This window comes from Nicotiana sylvestris, chromosome 8, assembly GCF_000393655.2.
Source record: "Nicotiana sylvestris chromosome 8, ASM39365v2, whole genome shotgun sequence".
Classification (NCBI taxonomy): Eukaryota; Viridiplantae; Streptophyta; class Magnoliopsida; order Solanales; family Solanaceae; genus Nicotiana; species Nicotiana sylvestris.
In genome coordinates, this window is record NC_091064.1 from 158,475,642 (window position 1) to 158,488,382 (window position 12,741).

The following is a 12,741-nucleotide window of genomic DNA, read 5'->3' on the forward strand; positions in this document are numbered from 1 at the left end:
TTATACCAATTGAGAAAACTTTACAAAAATATCATATTTAGCTTATTTTCATTCTTCATTAGTGATTAAAAGTAGAATAATAATCAAAACAAAGCATGATTAGAAGTGTAATTAAGAACATCGCACATAGCTAGATTAGATAGAAACCCAATTCCAAACCAATATTAGCTCTCTGTGGATTCGATCCCGATCTTTTGGATAAAAGCTGCATCAACCACTCTTGTCATTCTATAGTGGTATAGGGTTGGAGTCGATCACTTTTTGGCACCATTGTCGGGGAGCTAAACTGTTTTAGCTATCTATCTGACTAGTTTTGTGTCTTGTTTTTCTTTCCTTCTGTTTTACTAATTTGTATGAGCCAATTGATTCAGGTACAACATGGCTAACAATGTTATTCTTGGAAATGTTCTCCCGGTGGAGGAGGTAGATGATAATGGTGAAGATGAGGTGCCTCTAGTACCTCAAGGACAAAGAAGAGGACGCCAGGACAATGAAAACATTCCAGACCCTCCTCCAGGTCCTCCAAGAGTCGCTCCTCGGGTGCTTCCAAATGAAGGATACACAAGTACAATTGTTCCACCCTGGATCCAAGAAGGCAATTTCCAAATTACAAATGTGATGTTGACTTTATTGGAGCAGCGAGGGTACTTCACATGCGCTCCCCATCGGAATGCATATAAACATCTTAAAGGCTTTGTGGATACCTGCTGGGAAAGCAAACAGACAAATGTATTGGAGGATGCATTGAGATTGAGATTGTTCCCTTTTTCACTTAAAGGGGAAGCTTTGGACTGGCTCGAAAGGCTTCCCAACCATTCCATCACTACGTGGGATGAGTTGGCGGACAAGTTTATAGCTAAATTTTTCTCACCAGGGCATATGTCGATATTGAGGGATGAGATTTTGGCCTTCAAACAGGAACCTAATGAACCACTTCATGAGATCTAGGAGAGATATCGGACAATGGTGAAAGAATGTCCGAACAATGACATGACCGAAACAATGATCCAACAATCATTCTACCGTGGCATTAACACGACCAATCAGTGTGTAGTAAACCAGCTAGCAGGGGGAAATTTTATAAACAAACCTTATGCTAAGGCGTGTGAGATCTTGGATGAGATGGCAGATACTTCCTCAGCTTGGCAAAGTCGAGCTAATATGCCACAGGGTGATCCCACTGTCGTTCACCTGCACAAAGAGCTCCACGACCATGGCCAGGCAATAGTAGAGTTAACTACAATAATGAACCAATTGGCAAAAGCTCAATTGTAACAAGTTCAAGCACCGAGACAAGTAAATGCTTTGGAAGGTGTCAACATGTTGGTCAACAAGAGGCGACAAAGAGATCAACAAGGTCAAGGTAGTCCGGATCAATATGAGTAGGGTAATGGTGGTTTCAACCAAGATGATAGGTATGATGAACAAAGTGAGGAAGTCCAATATGGGAACAATTACCAAGGACAAAGGGGCAATGCTCCTAACCAACAACAACAGTGGAGATCCCAAGGAAACTAAGGGAATCAAAACCAACAGGGAAATAGCAATTGGGGGAACAACAATCAGAATTGGGGCAACCAGAACAACCAGGGCAACTGGAGGCAACAACAACAATTGGGGAGGTAACAACAACCAAGGGGGTTGGAATAATAGCAATCAAGGTAATCGGGGGCAAGGCTTTCAAGACCTCCGATATATCAACAACCAAATAACCCGCCTCCATTTCCGTCCCAAGATCCTAGCTCGTCAAACAATAAGATGGGAAGGATCGATATGATGTTTGAACAAATGATAAAAAAGAATGTCGACTCTGATGCCCAGTTGGCATCCCATAATACTTCAATCCGAAACTTGGAGGTTCAACTTGGCCAGATTTTGCAATCTTTGAACACTCGCCCTAAGGGGGCTCTACCTAGTGATACGGTAGTAAACCCGAAGGGTGGGAACAATACCAGGCATGCAATGGCGGTGATCACTAGAAGCAGTCGAGGTGGTGATGTGAATACCTCCAAGCAAAATAAAGTTATGAGTGGTGAGGTTGAAGTGCAAAATGATGATGTTCCTATAGTTGATGAGCAAGTGAGTGAAGAGAATTTGAATGCATTTTTACCATGAAAATGGTAACAACAATTAAATTTATAAATGGGATTCTAAAAATACGTGATCTATTCCTGAGCTAGTTTTTAGAGCAGTCGATGCTAGAAATTCTAAGTGTAAAGATAAGATATGAGCTAAGACGAAGCAGTAAGCAAACCGAAAGGGCCTGTTGCCCGAGCGCAGAGTAGATCGATAGAGGCCTCGAGGTCGAGGCTTGAGCCGAGATCAAGCTATCGAGGACAGTCCAGGAAGGGATAACAAGCAGAAATATGATTAAGTAAGGCTCTTTATGGACAATGTATAGCTAGACGGGCAGAACAAATAAGAAAACAATAGATGCGAGGTGGCCTCGGGCAATAAGAACAAATGATTTAGAATAAAAGAGAGAGAAATATATTATTGCACTTGTGGAGAAATGGAGCAACCTGCTTTATAAGGTAGGGAGAGCCCCTTTTATATAGGAGGCGAGACTCGATCATAAACGTGTGAAGACCAAACATAAAGTACGGAGATGGGATGGCTTGATGTGATGCCTCAGCACAGGCTCTGGATAGGCCGGCCTTTGTCAGGTCGAGTCCTGTGATTCAGGAATTTCCCCCTTGCTTGTTATAGCCTGTTATATTAGTCGAAATGCAACACTTTCTGGATCAGTTTGAGGCGAACCCCGAGGGTGAGTCTTGACCTTATATTCGAGCCTAGAAGGTCATGACCGCGAGATAGCCCTATGTCGGGGAATCCGGGCCCCCAAATTTACCGTACACAGATAGTCACCGCGTTTTTAGAGTAAGGGCGACGCAAAGCGATAAGAAACGGTTTTGAACTCTTTCTTCTTTCGACGTCTTTGCGAGCGGCTATGGGCCACCAGGGCGTGCAATACGTGTCATTATTGCAGATTTCAGCGTTGACCGCGGTGGTTGGCCTCCTTTAATGTACCCACGATGTTCTTATAAATATTTGCCTCTCCCCTTTCGAGTCTTATCTTGCATCCAGAACCCTTTAGTGAAGTTTATTTTCCCTTGCCTTTCGCTTCTCTTTTTAGGAGCATGACTCCCCTCCCTTTCTTCTTCTCTTGGACTTTCTCAAGGATGGCGAATACTTCAACTATTGTTTCTCAGGAGATCGCGAGCTCGTCTTCTTCATTCCTCTCCCAAGGTGAAGTGACTGCTCCGCCTCACGTCTTGGAATATGTCCTAGGGCCTTTTGCCATGACATCAGATTTTAGGGTTGAGAGACCCTCCTTGAAGTCAGTGAGCCGCGAGCCGGTAACTCGATATGTCTGCTCAATAACGGATGTCGAAAGAGTGAGGGCTGATTGTTGCTGGTGGGATGCCGTGCTTGTGGATGTTCTTGCTCAGGATGAAGACATCACTGCTCACAGGGTTGGTTTTTTGAGCATGTACACCTATCCATTCACTTTGGGGCCGGCGGGACCGTCTTTGCCCTCGATTAACCCGGTGATTCTTGAATTTTGTCGGAGTTACCAGGTGACTTTGGGTCAGATTCATCCTTCGTTTTGGCGCGTGGTATATATGATTAGGCATTACTCGGGCATGGTGGAGGGAATGCACTTCACTCTAAATCATTTGATCCAGATGTATAGTCCTCGTCTCCTTCGCGGGGGATTAATCAGGCTTCGCTGTCGAGCCCCGAGATCCCTTTTTCCATGTACTGAGGAATTTGAGGATGATGAATGGTTGAATCGGTTCGTCCAGGTGAGGATGTCTGATTTGATCCCGGTGGAAGGGATGTCGTTCCCTGAGAAGTGGAACGCCGCGCCTTTGTTTCCCTTTGATGTTTTCTCTTTATGTCCCTTATTCCGTTATTTCTTTCCCTCTGTTTTTTCAGCCATAGCGATCTATCCTGGAGAGGTGCCGGATCTTCAGAGTTGGGTTGGCCATTTGTACTCAGTCTGCCCGTACAATGATAGCACATGGTAGGATTTATCTCGGGCCCGGTGGGAAGTAAAAGACCATGGTGAGTTCCGAGCTTTGATGCATTCGCATTTTTTAGTGTAGCTTGCTTCCAGTGGCTCTGTCCTTTCTGAGCATTTGACCTCCACATCTATGCAGGCCTGGGAGGAATTTTACTGACAAGGGAGGTGCCGCCCATTGGAGGGGACGTCCTGGTGCCTGGAAAGGAGAAGAAAAGGCAAAGGGGCATGTCGGCCGAGTCACCGAAGATCAAAAGGTCCAAAGTGGAGAAGTCCAAAGTGGATTCACCAGTCCCGTCCTCTGAGGCGATAAAAAATTCCTGTGATGAAGGTGAGGGGGAAAGCAGCTTCTCGGTACCCCTCGAAGGTCTTTCGAGATTGGTTGCCCCTTGGGCCGAAGGGACAAATGCTTCTGGATAGGAGTTTGATGCTAACGCGACCCGTCCTTATGGTGGCAAGGTAATGGATGGGCTATCAGGTACTGGCCTTGACTCGGCGGGTGGCCAGAATCTTTCTTGAGCTGGGACGCCCTCAGCAGGCGATATGGAGGAGCCTCGATTGGAGAACCGGGATGAGCGAGGGGTGGAAATTCTGCCTGACCCTACAAGCCCGGGGGTTATTGTTGATTCTTTAGAGGGGGAAGTGCTTCCATCCCCCGGATTGCAAGATGAGCCTCGTCGGGGTCTTTCCGAGGAGGGAGCACTGATCGAAGGCGAAGACGCCCACGGGAGACCAGCGACTATTGTAGAAGGTAGCTCAGGTGTCACCGCCTCCTTTATTTTGGCTACATGGGAAGGCTTTGTGAGCGGGTAACTTCTCCTGTAACTTGTCTTTATTTGTTGTTCTAGGCCGTTCCGATCTTCATTCTCTTGACCTTTTCACGTGATTATAGGCCGAAGCACTTTATAATCAAGCCTTTGCCCAGTATCAGGATGAGGTGAGCTACCGAGAACATGAGAAAGCCTTCTTAACCGAACAGGTTATTCATCCTCCATTTTGATTACTATTTGAGTTTCTGCGGGATTTTATTGTTTCTAACCCCTTGGGCCCTGATTCCTGCAGTTTGAGAAGGAGAAGCTTTTACTGAGGGGGGAGCTTCAGGCAAAGGATGCTGAAATCTTTGAGCTCGGTCGTCGTGTAGACGGGATGGTCCCGGAAAGGGATAGCCATAGGAGGAGAGTCACCTCGATTGAACTTCAGCTTCAGGATGCAATGGAGGATAGTTGCAAGTACATGAGTCTTTGTTCCGGGCTGGTGGATGTACTACTTCGGATTAGAGCCGAGGCCGAGGTGCTTATATCTTTAAACGGAGAGGGAGCGGTCGCTGAAGATTCTTGTGTTGAGAGGACCCTTGAGGGGGCAGACCCAGTTTTCCCCGAGCCGCGGACCGTGTTCGGCCGAACCTTCGAAGGTTGACCATCGAGGGCACGTTGGAAGGTAGCTCGAGTGGTGTTAAAAATAGGGGTGAGTCCCCTGAGAGAGGGGATGCTGTCGATAAGGGACCGATAGAGGATCTGTGACCGCCTGGATGCAACCTTTGAGGCTGCCGATCTGGTGATCGATTTAGACTATGTTGTTTTTTCCTGTTGATCTCCCTATCTGTATACAACACTTTTATTTTGGCATATGTATAGGGAAGAACCTTGTGGCTTTATCCCCCCTTTTTGGCGAGTGAATATTAGACTCGTTGTGTTATTTTGCGGCCTGCTTAGGCCAGTCGATATGGCATTTATGCCGTGCCCTTAGGCTTTTTGTAGCTCAATGATTTTCGGGTCCAGTCTTCGAGTCGCGTCGCGATTCGAGCTATAATCGACCCTTGAGTTTTCTTGATTCCCTGGTCGGTGATAGTGGCATTTATGACGTGCCCTTAGGCATATTATAATTTTCGGGCCTAGTCTTCGGGTCGCGTTGCGATCTAAGCTGTAATTGGTCCTCGAATTACCTTAAATTTCTGGTTGGCAATAGTGTCTTCTCATTTCTCGCCCTTGGGCGTTTGGCAATTTTCGGGCCCAGTCTCCGGGTCGCGTTGCGATCCAAGCTGTAATTGACCCTCAAATTACCTTAAATTTTTGGTTGGCGATAGTGTCTTATCATTTCCCGCCCTTGGGCGTTTGGCAATTTTTGGGCCCAGTCTTCAGGCGGCGATAATGGTACTTACGTCGTGCCCTTTGGCATGCTGCATTTTCTGGGTCCAGTCTCCGAGTCGCATTGCGATTCGAGCTGTAATCGACCCTATTGAGTTTCTGGCGACGGTGGTACTTATGTCGTTTGGTCATAGAGACCTTTTAATTTGTGGCCCGTAGGCTTGCATAGTTAACTATTTTGGATCCGGTCTCCGAATCGGGTTACGATTCGAGCTTATTTAATCCTCAAGTTGTCAATATTCTTTAGCTGGCAACGATGGCTCTTATGCTGTTTGGTCGTAGAGACCTTTCAATATGTAGCCCGTAGGCTTGCTTAGCTGGCGACAATGGCTCTTATGCTGTTTTTTTGCATGTGGGCTTTGTATCCGCTCATTAAGGTCTTTTGTAGTATTTTTTACTGACCGGTCGTCGGTTCCAAAGGAACCTCGATTTCAAGTCATTTTCGGCGGTGTTTCGAGCACCTTGTAAGGTTCATAGCTCGTAAGTCGAGTAGATCGACGCCCTTGCATTTTGGAGCCGACTTTGTCGAAGCTCGTTTTTGCTTGTGGAGGGAAGCCTGTTTTAACCGGTTCTTTCTGAAGTATATCGGAGTAATGGCCTGCGATTTTTTAGCAACAGTCGGGCATCCCCGAGTTGCGTTATCTAGGTTGTATCAGCCGTTTCGATCGGATCGTATGCATTTGGCCGTAGCCATTTTCGATCCCTAGTAATAGTTTAGGCGTCTACATATAAGGTATGCCCTTTAGGGATTCTTACAAATGCGATGTATAGCCTAAATATCGGGATTTTCATGCATGTTGAGGTCTTACAGTTTTTGTCATGCCTGTGGAGGTCTTACAGTTTTGCCATGCTCGTTGAGGTCTTACAGTTTTGTCATGTTTGTTGAGGTCCTACAGTTTTGTCATGCCTGTTGTATGGCGATTGATAGCAGCCTCTAAGTCATCGAGTTTGTTTAAGCTTGAAGACAGCTTCTCGTGAGCTCGAAATTGCCTTCTAGGGGCTCGATGAGCCCGGAGTTCCGACCCTGGGGCCATGCAAGTTGCCGAATTAAGTCTCCGAGTATTTCGGGACCCATTTGATGGAGATGCTTTTGCCGCGAATGCATCGGAATAGTCTTTCTCGAAGTGCGAAATGCCGAAAAAATATTCTTTATTGCTTGGCATAGATACATGCTGTAAATACATGTTGTCTCGTTGCAATGAGCTCGGCCTGCATGGGCATGGCTCCTTAGACTGCTTGGCATGGTGTGTTGTCTTGTTAGAAAAGTCCTGTCAGCAAGAAACCCATTTCGGGATAAAAGTCTGTTCGTAGGGAAGAGAGGGCGATGCTTGCTCGGGGCGCCCGTGGGGGTTTCATGATCGGAGGCCCTAATAGTTGTCACACCTCCTTCTTCCGCCCCCGCGGGGGTACATGAGTTTTTGCAATTAAAGGACAGTCGAAACGGGATTTGTTTATTTATTTTAGAGTCGCCACTTGGGAGATTTAAGGTGTCCCAAGTCACCAATTTTAATCCCGAATCGAGGAAAAGAATGACTCTGTATTACAGTATGCGCACCAGAAATCCGGATAAGGAATTCTGTTAACCCGGGAGAAGGTGTTAGGCATTCCCGAGTTCCGTGGTTCTAGCACGGTCGCTCAACTGTCATATTTGGCTTAAATATCTGAGTTTTATACAATTATGAGCTCATGTGCAAATTTTATCTTTTTACCGCTTTTATCATTATATTTTTTTAAAAAATAATAATGGGAACATCGTTTAAAAATATGTCTTTGGATTGCGTCACATAAAATGCACCCGCGATCCGGAACGTATTTTTATTCAATGTTTTGGGATTTGGATTTGGGTCGCATAAAATGCACACCCGAATTTAAGAAAGTAAGCTTATTAAAATGCGCGCCTAAAGCAATTAGCGTGTTATTATTTCTGGGTAAGGCCGTGGAATTTTGCTAAACGGTTCATCCCAAAGTCTAATTAATTTTAATTAAACATTTTATGAGGGCCCCGCAATCTATACATTTTATTAAGCGAGGCTCGTCTCATTTTATTTTTAAAAGGACAGTCCTAAAATACCTACATTTTTCTATTGAAATCTGTCTCTACAAAATAAAAGAAAAAATATCTTAATTTATTTACACGCTTGAGTTGTTATAGATGAATTTTGAATATGATTCATAAAATCTGAAAATGATGCAAACATGACAGTCCGTTGTCACTGCAGGCCCAGGCCCAACGTGTATGACATAAAACTAAACCTGGGCCGTCTTATTCACATGTTATTACCTAATTACATTATACTAGGCATGCTATCAGTTTGTCAAATTAAAAAAAAAACTAGCAATCTAATTTTAATCCTAGACCATTTACATGCTGAAATTAACCAATATTATTTAACTAAACAATATTTCTACCAAGTTCCTACTAGATGGCCTATTCGTTTGATTTTTACTTGACGGAGTTACTACGCCATTTATTTATTTTTTGGCAATATATAGATAGTTCAACCGTTAAGCTATCGTCAGATGTTCTACTATATGTATTAAATAGCTACACGATTCTGATTTTTTGCAAACTAAATAAATTATAGATACAAATAAAATTCAGAATATAATTAAAGCTAATTCAGAATTTCAACTCTTCATTTTTCGTATTCATGCTTCATATTCGGATTACAATAACCAGCTTTTCAGTTGTGTACCTGATATTGGAAGCAAAAGAAAATGAAGATGAGAATCAGCAGCAGTAATAACAGTACAACACAGCAACAACAGCCCAGCAACAGTAACAACCCAGTAACAGACCGGTGGAGTAGTAATCCCAAAACAAATGCTTCCAACTTTTATGAAACAACAACAATTAATGCTGATTTCAAACAATGAAAGAAAGCAGAATATTTTTTTTGTTTTTTTTATTTGAAGGTTTGAATATTTTTCGGAATTCTTCTCTCTCTTAAATATTCAGCTCTTTTTTTTCTCTGTTTGTGTTATTCTGTTCTGTCTATCTGTTCTTTTTTTCTTCAGATTCGTTCCTCTCTGTTATTCTCTTCTTCTCTCTATCTGTGTGTGTCCCATAAATCAGATTCAGGACCTCTATATATCACATCCCATAAATCTTTTAATCAATTAAAATCAACCCATTTTCTCTACCAAACCCATTATCTTCCCACTCATCCCCATTACATTAAATAAATATATCACACCACCCCATTATATTTTGTCCCCCATGCCTAACATAAACAAATACAAGATTCCCCCACACTAAAATTTGTCTTGTCCCACATTAAATTAAACAATTATATCAAAAACCCACCCTATTACATTTTGTCCCCCATGTTTCACATAAAAAATTACAAAATGTACAATTACCAAACTACCCCTCCGACCTTATTGCAATTACCATTTTACCCCTGAACGTACTACAAATTACCAAAATACCCCATCAACTATAACAAATCAATTAATCACACTCAACCAAAATATAGCCAATATGACCAATTTCTACATAAATTCAAACAACAAATCTCATGAACATGATTTCTTCAACATTTCAACAACAAATCACATGAACACAAATTGAACAACAAAGAACAACTAAAATTTGATTGAACAATATTTTTAGCAACAAACAAATCTATTTTCAGATTCAACAACAACAATCAAACAAGTATATTTAGATTTCTAAATTCAATAATATTGAACTTAAAATCAACTCTAACAACATTACAACAAACAATTCCTATATTAAACTTTAAATAAGATTATGAGACAAATTCAAGAAATAATCATAGGTGATAAACAAGAAATCAAACTATACAAATTTCGGATTCAAGATCAACCAAACAAAGTATGAACATGAATTAAATCTATTTTAACACAACAAACGTGACAGGTTAAATGACTCAAACAACATTAATAATTTTCTGGAAAATACATAACAACATGAAACAAATTGAAAAAATAATTAATTAATTTTCAATTTGACTCTAACAAACATTAAACTAACAAATTTTTACCTAAACAATAAAACAAACATGAAATAAACATGAAAAACCACTAATTAACTTTCCATTTGAAATCTGAAAATTAATTCAATCAAAATACATGAACAAAACCAAAAAATCAAATATCTACTAACCGGAATGAACGAAATATGTACGGACTGTTTCGACAAACCTGGACCAAAGCTCGACCAAACGATGACGAACATGAACAAATGAAGCCGCGCCGAAGCAGCAACAGTAGTTGACGCGGCAGAAACGCTGCTCGAGCAACAACACGACGACGGGGAAGTACAGACCCATATGACGGACAGTTCAGACCCATATGACGGGCTGTTCGTCATCGACGACTAGATGTAGCGAAGAAGAAACAGCTGGTCGACGCAGCATCAATGGAGTAAAAGAAGCAGTGGTCGTCTACTTGCTGCTGCGTTCAGCAGCTATGAGAAACAATGGAGCAACAACGCGAGCTTGACGCAGCAGCAGTTGGGTCCATTCGAAGGTCGATTTATGGGCAGCAGCTGTGACGAGGAAACAACAGCAGCATGGAGGAGCTGGAGCAGTTGTTGGCTGCGTCAATGGTGGACGTTCACGATGGTGAGGTCGAGGAAGAAGGAGAAGCAGCAGCCATGGACGGGTTGCTGCGTGTGTGCGTGTGTGTTTTGTTGTGTATGTGTGTGTGAGTGTGACGAGCTATTTGTTAATGGTGTTTGGACGTGAGGGAGTGGGGTCGAGGGCATCCATGGTTGTGTGCTTGAGGAAGCTTGAGGAAGAAGAAGAAGATAGGAGGGGTGGCGGATTGGTTAGTATAGTTTTAGGGTTTTCTTCTTCTTTTTTGTTTTTGTTTTGTTTTTGTTTTGTAAAAAATGAAAGACAAAGGGGGTTTGGGTCTTTTGGGTTATGGACTGGGTCGACCCAGTTCGAAATGGACTGGGTCGTTTGGGAAGATTGGGCCATTTTTTGGGCCTGTGGCTTGAAATCGAAGAAGAGGCCCAATTCCGACTTTCTTTATATTTTCGCTCTCTTTTCTTCTTTTATTTCTCTAAAACTAAATTATAAAAATACTTAACTTATTATTAAGAACTAAATTAAGTTATAAAAGCGCAATTTAATTCCAAATAACAATAAACGCACAATTAAGTAATAATTAAGCATAAAATTGTATATTTGGACATTAAATGCTAAAAATGCAAACGATGCCTATTTTTGTAAATTTTTATTTTTTGTAAACAAACTTAATTACTAACAAATTGTAGAATCAAATCCTATATGCAAAATGCGACATATTTTTGTACTTTTTAATAATTTAGCAAATAAACATGCACAGACAAATACAAATAATTATTCAAAATATCACAAAATTGCACACCAAGGAAAATTATTTTATTTTTGAATTTTTTGGGAGTAATTCTCATATAGGGTAAAAATCACGTGCTTACAATAGTAATATCGCTTGAGCATCGACACGTTCCAGTTGCTCGGGAGCTGCTCGCCTTCCATGGTGCCAAGCTTATAGGAGCCTTTGCCAACTATCCCGAGGACACGACACGGCCCTTCCCAATTCTGGCCTAGTTTCCCTTTATTGGGATTTCGGGTGTCGGGAGTAACCTTCCTTAGGAACAAGTCTCCGATGCCGAAGTATCGGAGGTTCGTTCTCCTGTTGTAGTATCTTTCGATTTTCTGCTTCTGGGCGGCCATCCGAACCAGCGAGGCCTCCCATCTCTCGTCGAGCAGTTCGAGGGCTGTTGCCATGGCCTCGTGATTTGACCCTTCGCTGGCGTGCCGAAATCCAGCGCTCGGTTCCCCGACCTCTACTAGTATTAATGCTTCAGTGTCGTATACTAGAGAGAAAGGTGTTTCCCCTGTGCTTGATTTTGAAGTCGTCTGATATGCCCACAGTATCTCGAGTAGAGTTTCTCGCCATTTTCCCTTGGTGCTTTCTAATTTCTTCTTCAGGTTTTGAATGATGGTTTTATTTGTGGATTCGGTCTGGCCGTTCGCGCACGGATGGTATGGCGTTGAAACGATCCTTTTGATTTTGTTGTCCTCAAGGAACTGTGTTACCTTACTCCCAATGAATTATCTCCCGTTGTCGCATGTTATTTCGGACGGGGTTCTGAACCGGCATATGATGTGTTTCCATATAAAGTTGATGACTTCCTTCTCTCTTATTTTTTCGAAGGCCTGCACTTCTACCCATTTTGAAAAGTAATCAGTCATAAACAGAATGAATCTAGCTTTACCTGGTGCCATTGGCAAAGGGCCAACGATGTCCATTCCCTATTTCATAAATGGCCATGGAATAGGACGAAATGTAGTTGTTCACCGGGTTTGTGAATCATGGGGGCGAATCTTTGACACTTGTCGCATCTCTGGACGAACTCCTTCGCGTCCCTCTCCATACTATCCCAGTAGTAACCTGCTCTGATTACCTTTCTGACTAGGGAGTCTGCCCCGGAGTGGTTTCCATAGGTGCCTTCGTGGATCTCTCAAAGCACATAATCCGTGTCACCTGGTCCTAGACATACTGCTAGGGGGCCATCGAACATTCTCTTGTACAGGGCCCCATTTTCGT